At 49.0% G+C, this 15,204-nt stretch overlaps 1 protein-coding gene and 1 pseudogene across 3 annotated transcripts in view; both read right to left on the bottom strand.

The window, feature by feature from the left end:
- Positions 1-15,204, bottom strand: part of MYO18B (myosin XVIIIB) — a 232,527-nt gene that overhangs the window by 54,731 nt on the left and 162,592 nt on the right. The gene's annotated exons all lie outside the window — the stretch shown is intronic.
- On the bottom strand, positions 10,689-11,608 carry LOC111162699 (dolichyl-diphosphooligosaccharide--protein glycosyltransferase subunit TMEM258 pseudogene; annotated as a pseudogene).

Raw genomic sequence — 15,204 nt, 5'->3', positions numbered from 1 at the left:
ATGCGGAAATTCTCTGTACCATGTACACCGACACCACACTTCCCTCATCAGAGGGCCGTTGCTCCAGGCAGTAATTATCAAGCCACCTTTGACATGTCTTATTTCAATTTAAATGGAAATGAAGCTCATAGATCTTCCCAGCCCACGATCCCACATGACTGCAGAAATAGAGACACTATTGAAACTTTGAACTTTGAATTACTGAACTTTTGAACCGGACTCTGAAACTTCTCAAGTGGCCTCAGGTTTTGCATCCAAAGAAATTAAAGTGAGAGAACAACTTATTCCTATGTACCCCTGGCCCCTTCTCTGATCCTCAAGTACAGTATCTCATATCAACACAGTGGGCTTATCTCTTGCCTCTTTCCCCAGCTCTCCATCCCCTGTAAATTTAATCTTCATCACCAGCTCCTGAAGGTTCTCATTGTCTTGGTCCTCCTCTTCAATCCAGCCCCCTCTCCAATCCACCTTCCATACAGCATCCAAGGGAGAATCTTTTTTTTTTTTTTTTTTCCAAGGGAGAATCTTTTTAATCCAATTGAGTCCTCTCCTGCTTAAGAGACTTCAGTGCCTCTTCACCTCCCCAAGTCCAGACTGTGCAGTTGAGCCTATCAAGGCTTTCACAGTCTTTCTTCCAACTCACCTTCCAAGGTTCCTCTCCTTCCATGGCCAACAGTGCACCCACACATCAGTAATTCCCACAGTGCTCAAACATTCCGTGTCCTTTCATGCCTCTGTGCCTTTGGACCTACCATTCCTCCACCTGGAGTGCTCTTCTCTACTCTGACAAGTGAACTCCTATTCATCCCTCAAGACCCATTCCACAGCCACCTCTTCTGGGATGGCCTCTCTGGCTCCCCTGGGTAGAATCAGCCACTTTCATCTCTGTGTTTTGGGACAAGTCACTGAGTTAAACATACACCTCCATCAGATTGTAATTAATTTCCAATTTCTAATTTCCTGCTATACTGAGCTCCTTATGAGTAGGGCTATACTCAGCCTAATATCTCAAATGCCTAATGCAGTAGCTAGAACTTAGAAGTCACCCCATAAATATTCAGCTTTCAATTCTCCCAGCTCTACATTCACGGTGGGGGCCGTAGGCAGCGGGTCTGACCACCACAGGTCTTCAACTCACACAGACATGGGCTTGCAACCCAGCTCCACCACTTGCGGCATGACTATGAGCAAGCCTGTCACCCACCTCCCTGACCCTCAGTCTCCTCACCTGTAAAGTAGGAGTACTGACAGCATCACTGTGCTGTGGGACTAGCTGAGGACTCATGGGTGGAAGGTGCTTGAAATGTCAGATAAAACACAGCAAGTTTTATGCTCGATAAACATCAGCCCTCTGTCCTGCTCTCAGAACTATTGGGTGACACCTTGTGAAACACAGCAAGTTTGGGGGGGTCTCTTCTCCCCCTCTCCCCCATTCCTCCTGGCCCTCCCACACGCCTCATTTAGGCATCTGGTGACCTCAGTCTCACACCCCACCGGCCACACCATTTTAATGCCCCAAACGTGGTCCCCCACATCCTTCCAGTCCCCTCTCCACCAGAACACTTTCACATTTTGTCCCACTCCATCACTGCCAGGTCCCAAGTCACGCAAACATGCCCCCACATCAGATAAAATCCTGACTGCCAATGTGCCGACCCCCCAGGGCAGGTTAGGTCTCATCCCTGCCAGCATCCGTATGTGTCCAGAGCGTCCCAGGAGAGATGTGGCAAGAGACTGCAGACACTGCTCACAGATACAGGAGTTGGAAAACGGCCCCCAAATAAAGTCACCCAAGCCAGCAGTGACCAAAGTGACCACATCCCAGCAGCTATGCCAGGTAGCCACAGCCAGCGCGAGTCAGCACAGGGGTGAGGTGGAGACCCACACCAGACTCAAGACCTGGCAACGAGCCCCACATCCGCACTGGCTCCCCAGGCACCAACAAGCACACCCTCGAGTCTGTCCCCTCAACTCCATCAATATCAGTTCCCTCCCGATCTTCAACACAGAATACTGCGAGGCTCGAGTCACATTCAGGTGCTTTGTAAACTGTGACGAGCTGAGCGCATGTGAGACATTATTTATCACACTGCTTCTTCCCTCTTCACATCTCCTTCTTTTTTCAGACACATCTGATGGCCTCATCACAACTAAAGCCCTGGCCGGCGTTCTCAACAAACCAAAGTACCATCATGAATGAACTAGGGTGAGCGGCGAAAGCAATCCCTCCCAGGTAAATCAACCCCCATTAATGGTCTTGTATTATTAGATACGTTCCCCGCAAGAACTGATCAGGGAGAACAAGGACCAGAGAGATATTGGTATTGGCGATCAAGGCCATCCTGGCTTTCCTTGTGCTTGGACCAGAGACAATGCCGTCTCGCTGAGAAACAGGTGAAGGAGCTACTGTCAGAGAAAACGGCGCATGCGACACAAACAGCAAAAGACAATGATAAGCAGCGGGTGGCCAGGCGTGAAAATGACCAGAGATGAAGACAGTGACCTCTAGACTTGATTGGCTTCCATCTGCAGAGGCAAGAGGATGTCACAGAGACACGAACACCCTGGCCGCGTTTCAGACTCGGGGAAATTTCCACCCACCCATTGGGAAATGGACATTTTTGCTAGTTACGATTCTCACTTATTCATGCCACTTTTGTGAGACGGTTTCAAATGCTAACTCCTCTAATTCATGGGCACTATGTGGCCTCTGGAGAGGGGTTCTGGATGGATTTTGATTTTCTGGACTGAAGAAGCCTGAGCTAAAATGCAGGGTTTCTCAACTTCAGCATTACTGCCATTGGGGCCACATGAATCTTTGTTGGCGGAGGGAAGGGAGTGGTCCTGGGTGTTTCAGGATGCTTAGCAGCAACCCCGGCCTCTAACCCACTAGGTATCAGCACCACCCCGCCCCTAAGTTGTGCCAACCAAAAATGTCTCCAGATACTGTAAGATATTATTACTTGAGTGGCAAAATCGACCCCAGGTGGGGGCCAAGCTAAAGGCATAATGGTAGGTGGGAGACATTAATTTAGAAGACACAGACTCTGGATCACACCAATATGAATCTGAACCCTGAATGAGCCACTTCCTGCTGTGTGACCTCATCTTACAAAACATAAGCCTCCCCTTCCTGTGACTTCAGAGGCTTTGGAACAAGGAGAGGGTATCATGTAGGGCCAGCCACTCCCAGGGAGGTCCGTGTGCCAGCATCACCAGGACGCCGGTCACAAATGCAGGCTCTCCAGCCCTGTCCCAGCCCTGCTGACTCAGGTTCTGCCTTTGAACATCCCCGGGTGATCTGTATGCACTGATGCTTGAGAAACACTGGCACTGCGATTAAGAGCATAGGTTTTAGTGTCATGATACTGATTCCATATCCCGGTGCCAATCTTTCTTAGCTATCCAGCCTTGGGCAAGTCACTTCACCTCTATGTAAGCCTCTTTAAAATGTGTAAAACAGAGATAAAAATACCACCTCGCTCCAAGGATTGGAAGTGCCCATTTAATGAGATGGGGCATGAGGTGGGCCACAGCATGGACAGGCAGTACATGTCAGCTCCCGGGCTCCCAGCAGGAAGACTCAGAGACGCTGAAGGAAGCTCCCTTGGTGCACTTTTTTGATCTTCCCTTTGATGGAGTCTAGAATTACAACAGCCACGTGGCTGCTCATGGTCCATTTAGTCCTTTACGGACCCAGCAGGAAGGAAAAGCAACCGCCAAGCGCTGTGCGCTCTCTCCCCTGCACATCTCAAGGTTACGGCCTGGTGGCACGTGCCTTGGGGAGGGACAGCCTCATCACATCCGCCCCGCAGCTGGGCCCAGGGCTCTCCCGGGTCTGTCCGTCCTGCCCTCGCAGCCGCTCAGGGTCATCTCCTGCTTCTCATCCAGAGGCTTGGCTCCGGGGAAGGCAGGCGTGGTTCCAACGGCTTCTCACTGGTTTCCCTCCATTCAGAGACAGGCTCTCTGGCTTTCTCCCAGCGCCAGGGAGCACGTCAGCCACAGCCCCTTGAAGCTCTTTCCTCCCCTCATTCCCTCCCTGGAGGCCAGATGCTGTCCTGGGAGAGACATGGTCTGAACTAGGCAAAACCATCCTCAAAACGGCCCCATGTCCGAGTGGGGCCCCTAGGAACCTCTAAAGTAGGTCTGTGAGTTTACTACGCAAATCCCAGCACCTGAGGAAACCCTTTCAACTTTTATGTTCCAAACAAGGCGCAAACTCTGGCTCCTGGGATCATATCTGGCCTGTGCCTGTTTTTGTAAATAAAGTTTTATTGGAACACAACTACACTAGTTTGTCTTGTCTACAGCTGCTTTCAGAGTTCAGAGGTTGAGACAGAGGGACTCTGTGGTCCACAAAGCTGAAAGTATTTACTACCTGGCCCCTGTTCTAAAATCCTGAGGTTCAGACTCCTCTAGTGGTGCAGTGGTTAAGAATCTGCCTGCCAATGCAGGGGACATGGGTTCGAGCCCTGGTCTGGGAAGATCCCACGTGCCTCGGAGCAACTACGCCCGTGCGCCACAACTACTGAGCCTGCACTCTAGAGCCTGTAAGCCACAACTACTGAGCCCGCGTGCCACAACTACTGAAGCCCACGCACCACAACTACTGAAGCCCGTGTGGCTAGAGCTCGTGCTCCACAACAAGAGAAGCCACCGCAGTGAGAAGCCCACGCACCGCAACAAAGGGTAACCTCGCTCGCCGCAGCTAGAGAAAGCCCGCAGGTTCTCAGTTTTGCTTATGCAAATGTCTCACCGCAGTAGATAGCTGAACCCTTCCTGGGTGTGTAGTTAACTTTTGGGCCCCGCCCTGGAAGGGTTAAGAAGAAAGTGATTCTTCTTAAAGAATTAGAAGAAAGGAAGAAGAAAAAGAAAGGAAGTAGATGGTGTCACTGGGGGAAAAAGACACAGAAGCAAAACCACCAAATCACTGATACAAAGGCAGGGACTATAAGCTAAACTAGGCAGCAGACGGTGTGATTAGGGTCTGGATGGGAAGAGCCCTGTGTCTCCCTTCTCGGCCTCCTGCTCCTCGCCTGTAACAGAGTCAGGGTGAAGCGCCTACATCAGGGCTCTTCCTGTCTGTGTGGGTCACCTGAGGGTCTTGTTAAAATGCAGATCATGGGGCTTCCCTGGTGGCACAGTGGTTGAGAGTCCGCCTGCCAACGCAGGGGACATGGGTTCGTGCCCCGGTCCGGGAAGATCCCACATGCCGCAGAGCGGCTGGGCCCGTGAGCCATGGCCACTGAGCCTGCGCGTCCGGAGCCTGTGCTCCGCAACGGGAGAGGCCACAACAGTGAGAGGCCCGCGTACCGAAGGAAAAAAAAAAAAAAAATGCAGATCATGACTCAAAGGTGTGGGGTGGGGCCTGAGGTCCTGCAGCCAAGGCTGCTGGTCTGAGAATGACACTTTGATTTGGAGGTAGGTCACGGGGACTTTGGGAGAAGTAAATGGCAGAATGTACAAACCACGTTTAGGCCTGACACAAATGGTAGGCTGTTATAGAAATAATAATCATAACAGCCACAACAATGACAACAATAAGTAAATACAAACTATACATAACCCAACTTAAAGTCAACCTCCAGCTGACGTCCATAACAGAAACAATAAATATGTAAATCCACAGAGTTACAAAGCAGGGCTGTGTTTACCCTTCTCCTACAAACAGCAATCTCCTCCCCCCCGCCCACCCCGTCAAGTGAGTCTTAACTATTAGCATCATCACGCAAACGTCAGAACTATCCTGAAGACCTTGTCTAAAAATCGCACCAGTTAGAACACAGAGATAATATTAGCTTTGAAACACAGTGTCCTTGACCTGCAGACACAATCTTCAATGTTGGCCTCACTTTAAACTACCCTCATTAGCTACTCATTCTAACAAGAGATGTGTGTACACAGAAACTTGATTTGTGTCCTTGTGATGGAGATGGGTGGGCTGAGCCAGGCATCCTGGAGTGGGAGGGCCCTGGTAGAAACGGACAACAGAAGGACCATCCTTGGGAAACTCAGAGCCGCTAGACCTTCAAATGAGCTACAGAAATACTGGCGTCACCGATCCTGTCGCTGTAGCAGGGGCCAACAGGAAAGCTCCAGGCAGCCTTCTTTCATCAAGTTTACTCCCTCGTGATTTTTAGCAGGGGTGAGGAGGTGGGTACTAGGAAGAGTTACACTTTATTGACATTTAATATGTGCAAGACACTCCACTAATATCCAGGTTACCTTAGAGCCCATTTTACAGATGAGGAAACTGAGACTCAAAGAAAGCAGGTGACTTGCCCTGTACACACAGTCTGGAAGGGCTAGAGCCATGATTTACATCTAGTTCTGCTATGCATTCCCTACTCTGCTTTTCCTTCCAAAGGAGCTTAGAGCAGCAGTTGGCAAACCACAGTCTAGGGGCCAAATCTGGCCCACTGCCACTCTGTCTTTGTAAATAAAGGTTTATTGGAACACACATGCTCATTCATTGAGGTACGGTCTCTGGCTGCTTTTGTGCTACAGCAAAGATGAGTAGTTGCGACAGACATAGTACGGCCTGCAAAGTCTAAACTATATTTACTACCGGTCCTTTACATAAAACATTTGCTGATCCCTGGCATAGCACATTTCATTGCTACTGCATACAACCTCGTGAGGTTTGGCCACCCTCTCAGAAGAAGTGAAAACCATCTTATTTCCTGAGTTCTTTTCCTTTTGTTTGCTGACAAGTCACATCAGTCGTCTTTTTTCCCCCACCTGCAATTAGCTCAGAAAGGCTGGAGCCTGAAGGATTCCTCCTGAGTGTTTGTTTATAAGCCTCCTTCCAGCAGGACGCTGCATATCTAAACCACTGCCAAACTTTAATAACAGCATCGACTGCATCACCTCCCACCAAAAGCGAACAGGAAGCCTGGCTCGGCTGCCCAGCTGGGTGGATGTCAGTTGCGGACAGCTGCAAATTGCCTGAACAAGGACAGATGTAGCTTGTCTTTGCCTTTCTTCTTCCATGTGAAAACTTTTCGGGGTGAAGATTAGACTGCTCTTAGGGAAATGAATGTGTTGATTCTAATTATGTGAGCAGGCAGGCGGCAGAGGTGACATGCAGCAGGATGGGCTCCAGGTAATTTACCTGGAATGCAGCCAAGGCAAGACTGGGCAAAGAACGGAATTCCAATGAAGCTGGTGCCCAGGACACTGAGCACAAAAGGAGGCATCTATGAACCCATGGGTCACGGGGGTGGGGGGACAGCACGTGGGGGACAGAATTCCCAGAACTGTCCAACTGGAAATGATTTAACCACTGCCTAGGCTTATACCTCTGCTCTAAAGCTCAGAGCTTGCCTGTTCTCGAGGGGGGCTCTTCTGTGCTCTCTGCTCTGGGTCTCACTCTGGGAATGAGGATGGCGATGGTGGTGATGGGAATGAGGATGGCGATGGTGGTAGTGGTGATGATGGAGGTGACAGTGATGATGACTGCTTGGTCTGAACGCTGGCCCTCCACTCCATTCATAGTTTGAAATCCTAACCTCCAAGGGGATGGTATTAGTAGGTGGGGCCTCTGGAAGTGATCAGGTCATGAGGATAGTGCCCTCATGAATGGGATTAGAAGGCAGAGACAGTCCTAGACCCTTCCACTATGTGAGGACACAGCAAGAAGGCACCAGCTATGAACCAGGCAGAGAACCCTCGCCAAAATGCGACCATGCTGGTGCCTTGACCTTGGACTTCCCAGCCTCCAGAACTGTGAGTGGTAAATTTCTGTTGTTTATAAGCCACCCAGTCTATGGTGTTTTGTTACGGCAGCCTGAACAAATTAAGGCAGTGATAACGATGATGATGTGACAGTGAGTTTGCTTTATGCCCTGTGATAAGCATTTAAATGCATTATTTCATTAAATCTGCCTTGAAATGATGTGATGGAGCTGCAATGACTATCCCTATTTTATAAGATAACAGAGACACAGAAGTTGAGCATCTTGACCAAAGGCACACAGTAGGGAAGTGACGGCACTGAGATTTGCACCTAGTCTCCTGACTCCTAGTCCTCTGCCACTTCTGTCAAGCTCCTACTTCGTTTGGCGTGCATTTTTTACGCCTCCTATGTGCCAAACAATGTTTGAGGGCAAAAGTAAGCAAATTTTTTTTTTCTGATAAACTCCGTTTGCTTAAGCCAGTTCGAGGTTTGTCACTTACCACCAAAAGAGCTGTAATTTAGACCACTTCACTCATCCATTTCTATTTCTACATGCTTGCAATTCCAAATCAGCCAATTCTCCCCCCAAAAACATTTTCTTTACCATTGCTTGGTCTATCCTCAAGTTCTGAGGTCTCCATCTACTTTCTCATTGTTTAAGTTCAGCCACAAAAGACAAAAAAAGAAAAAGGGCACCAGAAAGAGATGAATTGTTTTTCAAACCAAATTATAGTCTGGAAATGAATTTAAAACATTCAGAGTCTGATCTGGGGCTCCCTGGGACCACTATCGCCTGAAGATGTCCAACTGGGACAATGATTGTGCTTTCAGTCGTGAAGATTAACCTTCCCAAGCCTCTCTGACATGCAGTTAAGTGTGGCTTAATCTCATCTAAACAATTCCAATTGGATTTATTTTAATAATTTAATGTACACCTGCACCGCTCAATGTCTCCTCCCACTTTTTTTTTTTTTTTAAGTAACTTTGGGAGGTTAAGTTACTCTAATTTCCACAAGTCTAAGGTGACGAAAGTTCAACTGATGAAGTCTCCGGGGACAAGATTCGTACTTGCTCTTCTGTTTGCCTCCTCCAGACTCCACTCGCTATTTGTAACTGGTATTAGCAACTTTCAATTCTGATTAATTACTGGAGTGTCTGTTTCCCTTTGTGGCACTTTCACTTGTGGCAGAAACAAAGCCACAAGTCAGGGAGTAATAGACCCAATTATTCCTAGGTAGGCTTTTGTTAATAGATTTTATTATCTAGATATCTCATCTCAGAGGCAGACGCAAAGAAACTCATTTCGTTAGATGATAACACCTCTTGAATTGAGACAAGCACATTCACCACCTGGGATCAGGAGAGCTTGGAAAAATTCCGTTTCAGAAATATGTGTGGGGCTGGCAACACCCGGTTCTAAGTCCCTTTTAGGACCAAGTTTCTTTTGTATGGAAACCTTTGTGGGGAGACAAGCAGAGGAGCCCACAGTGCCTGGAAGTGGGGATGATACAAAGGCCCACGTTCTCCCCTGCCAGCTGAGAGCACAGGAGGCCGTTGACTAGTGGGGAGGGAAGCAGTGTGTGAACAGGGAGTTTATAAACGCGTTGGGCCATTTTGGATCACACTGAGATAACGGGACAGTAATTAGGAGAGCTATCTCCCTGTCAAGAGAGCTATAAAAGGTGTTATTTATACCCTGCTCATGGCCCCAAATGCCCTCCACATGGAATGCCTTTTTAAATACTTCAGTTCTCAGCCAAAATACTTCATCTTTATGCTCTGAAGTTCAAAGACACTGGCGGGAGAAAAACACTGAGAGCTTTTTAAAATGAAACCCTTAATTCTGGGTTTGGTGGATATACCTCCGGGGGGTGGTGGGGCAGGTTGTGGGAGGGGTCTGTGTTCTGACCTAGAGTTTGAAAACATGGGTCTTTGGGCGGCCAAAAAACAAAACAAACCAAAAGCGAAAACAAACACGAAAACTAAACAGAATCTGGCTTTGGGCTTCCTGAAGCCCTTACCAGCTATGGCCAGATTCTCAGAAGACAAGTGAAAGAGAACCAGAGAGGAAGAGGCAGCAGCCAGCACGCCTGCAGGGACAGTTATGTGACAGGCGGAGCGAGAAGCATGGTGTGGATTACTCGCTTCAGTCTCTCTGAGTAGATCTGATCACACCCATTTCATACATGAGGTGAAAGAACGTCCTCCTCAAGAGGACAGAGTTCTCATAGTGAAGTAATCTGGCTTAAAAAGAGACAGTCAGTGAGCGATGAGATTGGATGTGAGAGCCTTCTGACTCCACGCTTCTGCTGCTTCTACTCCGAACCAGGGCAGGGCGACCCCACCCCAAGGAGACTCCCACAGACTGGCAAGAGCTGATTGCTGAGTTTTCAGGAATTTTGCGAGCCAACTGTTACACAAATACGTATTAAAAATTGAATGTCAACTTACAATTAAATAAATCACATTAAAGACAAAGGTAACACATACTCAAAACACACTGCTTCCTAATTTTACTAACATTCTGCCCATGCTTTTGAAGTTGTTTTTGTCCATCATGTCTGTCCAGTGGAGATGCCATGTAACAGTACCGCTGGGCATGGCTTCCCAACATCGTTAGCTGGAAACCAGCCCCGGGGGGAAGATTTACACCACAGAGACTGGAAAACACTACAGACCAACTGGGATTCCACCTACGCTGGAGAGCCGGTTGTTAACCCTCTGCCAGAACACCGCCACCCCAAGCTCTTCTCCTGGTGATCTAGCAGAGTCTTCCCAGATCCCAGTTCAAAGTGAACCTCTCCATTGCATCCATGGGAGGCTTTCTCCTCACAGGAAAATTCACCAACACAGAAGGGAGACATCCCCTCATCTCTTTTAGGCCTCACATTGTTTTCATTTCCCCCCCCCCGAAAGTGGAAAATATACCCCAGAGTAACACCAAATAAATAATTCATGAACCATATATAATTGATGCTAGGTTTAAAAGAAGTAGAGCCATGAGTGGTTGCCTATTAACTATTTATGACTGCTCGGGCTGCTGACAAGCCAGGCTTGGGGCGGAGGTCTCACCCATGCTCCCATGTTTTATTTAAACATTATTAAAAGCACACAGGCTGCAGCGAGGCCTTCCGTTCCACTGAGAATTAGACTCTGCTGCGAAGTCACCTCTGGGTCTCGGAAAGGTTAGGACTGGCTCTTGCTGGAACGGCTACTGTCTTTTTCCTTCATGCGGAGGGTGTTAGGCTGCCTCTTCCGCCCACCCTTGAATTTTTCTCTTTTGATGTGACCCCCACTCCAGTTTTTCTGTGACCTGGGGCACATCACATCTCCCCTCTGCCCTGAGTCTCAGTTTGACCATCCGTAAAATGGGGAGTATCAAAGGCGTTTACCTTAAGGGTTACTGTGAGGATGAGATCAGAGCAGTGATTATTAATAGGGTGACTTTGCTCCCCAGGGTATATCTGCCAAGATCTGAAGGTTTTTTTTTTTTTTTTGGTCACACATCTGCCTTTATTGTGAGCAGCCAATGGGACACTTCCGGCATAGTAAAAAAAAAATCAATTTACAAAAGCAGGGATTCAGTGAAGCCGCCTGGTTGGAAGCCTTGGGAGCTCATACATAGATGCTGACCCAGAGCAGCAGGAAGAGGACTCCAAAGCCCATGAAGAGTGAGGCCACTAAAGCGATGAGGAGCTCTTTGTAGATATCCCGAGTGGACGTGGTGGAGGTGACCTCCTAAGGGAAGGACCAGGTGGTGAAGAACAGGCCAATGGCCAACAGCACCACGGTCAGATGCGGACAGATAGCCGGGTTCACTGGGCTGCTGTATCTGCTCATGTCCTCAAGCTCCGTTCTGCCGGGCCCAGGGTAATCCACCGCTCTGCCACCGGGGGAGATAGTTTTGATCGTGAAGACTTGGGTGGGGAGCTACTTGCATCCGGTGCGTAGAGGCCAGAGATGCTGCTAAATATCCAACACAGCACAGGACAGCCCCACATCAGACAATTATTCAGCCCAAAATGTCAATAATGCCAAGACTGAGAAACCCTAGATTACAGAATCAAAGGCAGCATTAATTTTTATGACTCACTTTTAAAAAAGGTATTGAATGAGGAAATACCACATGTCTAAATCTTCTGAGGGAGAGAATGGGCTTGAGCTGGTGAGATCTTGGTCCAGATTCTAACTCAGCCACTTAACTGGGACTGTGACTTTGGAGAAGTTGCTTCAGTTCTCTAATCTCAGTTTCTTTATTGGTGAAACAGGGATAGTTACCTCAGACAGAGAGGCTTAGAAGAGAGATCTCACGTAAAGTCCTTAACCTAATGCCCTGCACGCAGTCAGCAGTAAAGCACTGGCTCTCATCAACACTGCCCCAGCCATCGTGCGCGCAGGACAGGATGCGGCCGCAGAGCTGGCAGACTTGTGACGGAGTCTGAGTGGACCAAGAGTCATGGTAGGAGTGAAAAGAAAGGGGAAAGAAAACAAGGGAGCATCTATTAAGTGCCTACTGTGTGCTATCATCGGGCACTTTCACCTACACCATCTCATTTACTCCTCACAGCCTCCCAATGAGATCGGTTGTATTTTGCTCCCAATTTACGGATGGGGAAACTGAGGTTCTGCAGTGTTAACTTAGCCGCCCGAGGTCTCAAACTTCAAGTCCAATGCTCTTTCCACCAGCCTGCAGTGAGCTGAGGTGTCCTCCCCAAAATCATATCCACTTGGAACCTCAGAATGTGACCTTTTTGGAAATAGGGTCTTTGCAGATGTAGTTAGTTAAGATGAGGTCATACTGGATTAGGGGAGCTTTAAATCCAAGGCCTGGTGTCCTTATGAGAAGAGAGGACACAGAGACAGGGCAGAGAAGAAGCCCATGTGAAGACAGAGGCAGAGATTAAAGTTATGTGGCCGTAGCCAAGGAACGCCCGGAGCCCCCAGAAGCTGGCGGAAGGAGGAAGGAGTCTCCCTTAGAGCCTTCCGAGGGAGTGGCCCAGCTGACACCCTGACTTCAGACTTCTGGCGCCCAGAACTGTGAGACAACACACCTCTATTGTTTTAAGACAACCAGCTTTCGGCAATCTGTTACAGCAGCCCTGAGAAGCTAATACACACCCTCCTTCTTCCCAAGAGGAGCCAGAACAACTGTGTGAGGAAATGAGAGAGAAAGAGAGAGAGAAACCACATGTCCACACCCAGTCAAGTGAGAACTTGTCCAGCAAGAGAAGCAGCGGGAGAGAGCAGGTGGCAGTGGGGGGAGGGAGGGGTTTTGTAGCTGGCGGCCAGTGGGGGAGCTGCAAGGAGAAAGAAGGAAGAGAAGTAAGAAAGGTGGAGGTGAAGAGTCTGTGTTTACATCCCGATATGTGGGTTTAATCTCTGCCTTTCTGGAGACCTGGGCATGGCCCGCCACACGGCAGGCGTGCCCTAGACGTTTGCTGAATGCAGGTCAGAGACGATGACGAGGTTGAGACGACCACGATCAGATGGCTGCCTGCGCAAAGCTGCTGGCCAACACTGTATCCTCCGTGCAATCTTCTCCATGTCTCCCGGTTCTCCCAAACCACTTCCTCCTTTGCTCGCACATCCCATCCTGTACCAGAAGTATTTAGAGACACATGCATCTCCTCCTCTGGAACTTGAGGTCTCCAGAGGCACAGTTCCTGGTCCATTCATGTCTGCATCTCCCATAACATCAGGCACAGGGACGGGTACATGGTAGGACGCAAAGTAAAATGCGTTGATCTGAAAAGTTCCAATTTTTAAGATAATTTTTGAGCTCTTCTCTCAAAAGGTAAAACTTCAAAATGCTGTGGAAACTATTCATTCAGCAATTTCTGAGAATCTACCTGTGCCTAACCCTGAACTGGACACCAAGAGTCAAATAAAACCCACCCCCCTCTCTCAGGTGCTCCCTGTCTAGGAAGACAAGAACACAAGCAATGACAATAACCCGTATGAATGGGGTGAACACAAGGCGATGTGGGAACACAGAGGAGGTACGTAACTTAGTGACGGGTGGGGGTAACAGTGAGGGCTTCCTGGAGGTGAGCTCTGACCTGTTACAGGCTGAGCAGGCGGGCAGAAGGATGCAGGAGGACAAAGGTGACGAGCCCAGAAATGACCTGGCGCTGGGGCCTGACGCCTTTGTGCTTGAGTAGATCACGCGAGGCGACGAGAGGCAGACAGCCAAAGGCAGAGGAGTCTACAGAGGCTAGATCTCTGCAGAGAAGTGGGGGCTTTGCTCTGGAGGCAGTGGAGAGCCATGGAAGGTTTCTTAGCAACACAGTAAGATGTGTCCCTTCTAGAATGACCTTTGGCAGGAAGGAGCCAGAGTGGAGGAACAGTGAGGAGCCAAGATACAAGGTAACTGTACAGGCCCAGACCAGAGGGCCTGCAGATCAAAACAGAGACAGAGGACGCGCGGCCGGGACTGGAAAGGATGGATTTGAAAAATACCTCAGTAGGATAAAATCAGCAGGTGTGGCCATTAATCTGTATGACTCAGAGACAGATGGGCCACCGTGATTTCTAGCTTGGGTCACTGGGTGCTGAACTAAGAGTGAGCAGAGGCGCCATCTAAGGTTTTCAGGGGAAAGTTAAGACTATAGAGAGTCAGGCCAAGGTGCTGAAGGGTAACCCGACAGGTGTAGCCTCCAAAGCCAGTGCATCTGGCTGAAAGCCGACAGAGGGCAGGCCTTCCTGTCACCCTCAACTCTAACTCTTCCAACTGTCCTTGACCGCCCTTGGTCACCCTGACCTGGGGCTGAGGTGGTTTCCCCTGAGCTCTGTAACTATTGAAAAACAACAGGATATAAACCCACGGATAAGCTGTCTTGCCACCCCAGTGGAAAAAGGACTCGAATGACTTAGAGCCAGAATATTCTTTTCTCCATAATGGTTCCTGGAGTCGCCAGGAATAGTGCATTTAAGAAAATTAATGGCAAAACCTCATTTTTCTGTTTTCTGGGAAGAGAAGTTCCATCGGCGGGGTAATTGATCCTGATCTGGACATGCCGGTTTGCCAGCCCGGGGTGTAAATCATTCACACGGAACAACTCGTGGCCCTTTAAACCAACAGTGACAAATGGGACAGGGTGGAAAGGAACACTGAGGTGAGATCCATCAATATCCTTCCCGCTTCTCACCAGGGCCCAGAGTGTGGGATCCTTTTTGGGGTCTCCACAGCAGAGCCATTTTTCAGCAGGGTTGGGTTGGGAGGGCAGCGTGGTGTCCCAGTGAAAGCTTTAGCACTGGACACGCAGGGAGGCCGATCCCAGCTCCGCCACTCCTGACTCTGCAGCCCTGGGCCAGGCACCCCTTGCGTCCATACCTGCTGGGGTGACGTAAGCGTGAAAGAAGATGACATCTGCAAAGAGCCTAAGCCCAGAGCGACTCAATCAGTGTTTGTCCAAGGAATGAATGAAGGAAGGAAGGTACGCTTGGCCCAGGGAGTTCAGAAATTCACTATCCCTCCCAGAGAGATGTGAACTTTAAAAATAGAAGATGAAATGGGCAATGGTTTA

Source organism: Delphinapterus leucas, chromosome 14, assembly GCF_059928025.1.
Source record: "Delphinapterus leucas isolate spDelLeu-1000000601 "Yukka" chromosome 14, BTC_Dleu_Yukka2, whole genome shotgun sequence".
NCBI lineage: Eukaryota > Metazoa > Chordata > Mammalia > Artiodactyla > Monodontidae > Delphinapterus > Delphinapterus leucas.
The sequence above is the reverse complement of the archived record's forward strand: the minus strand, read 5'-3'. Positions and strand labels throughout refer to the sequence as shown.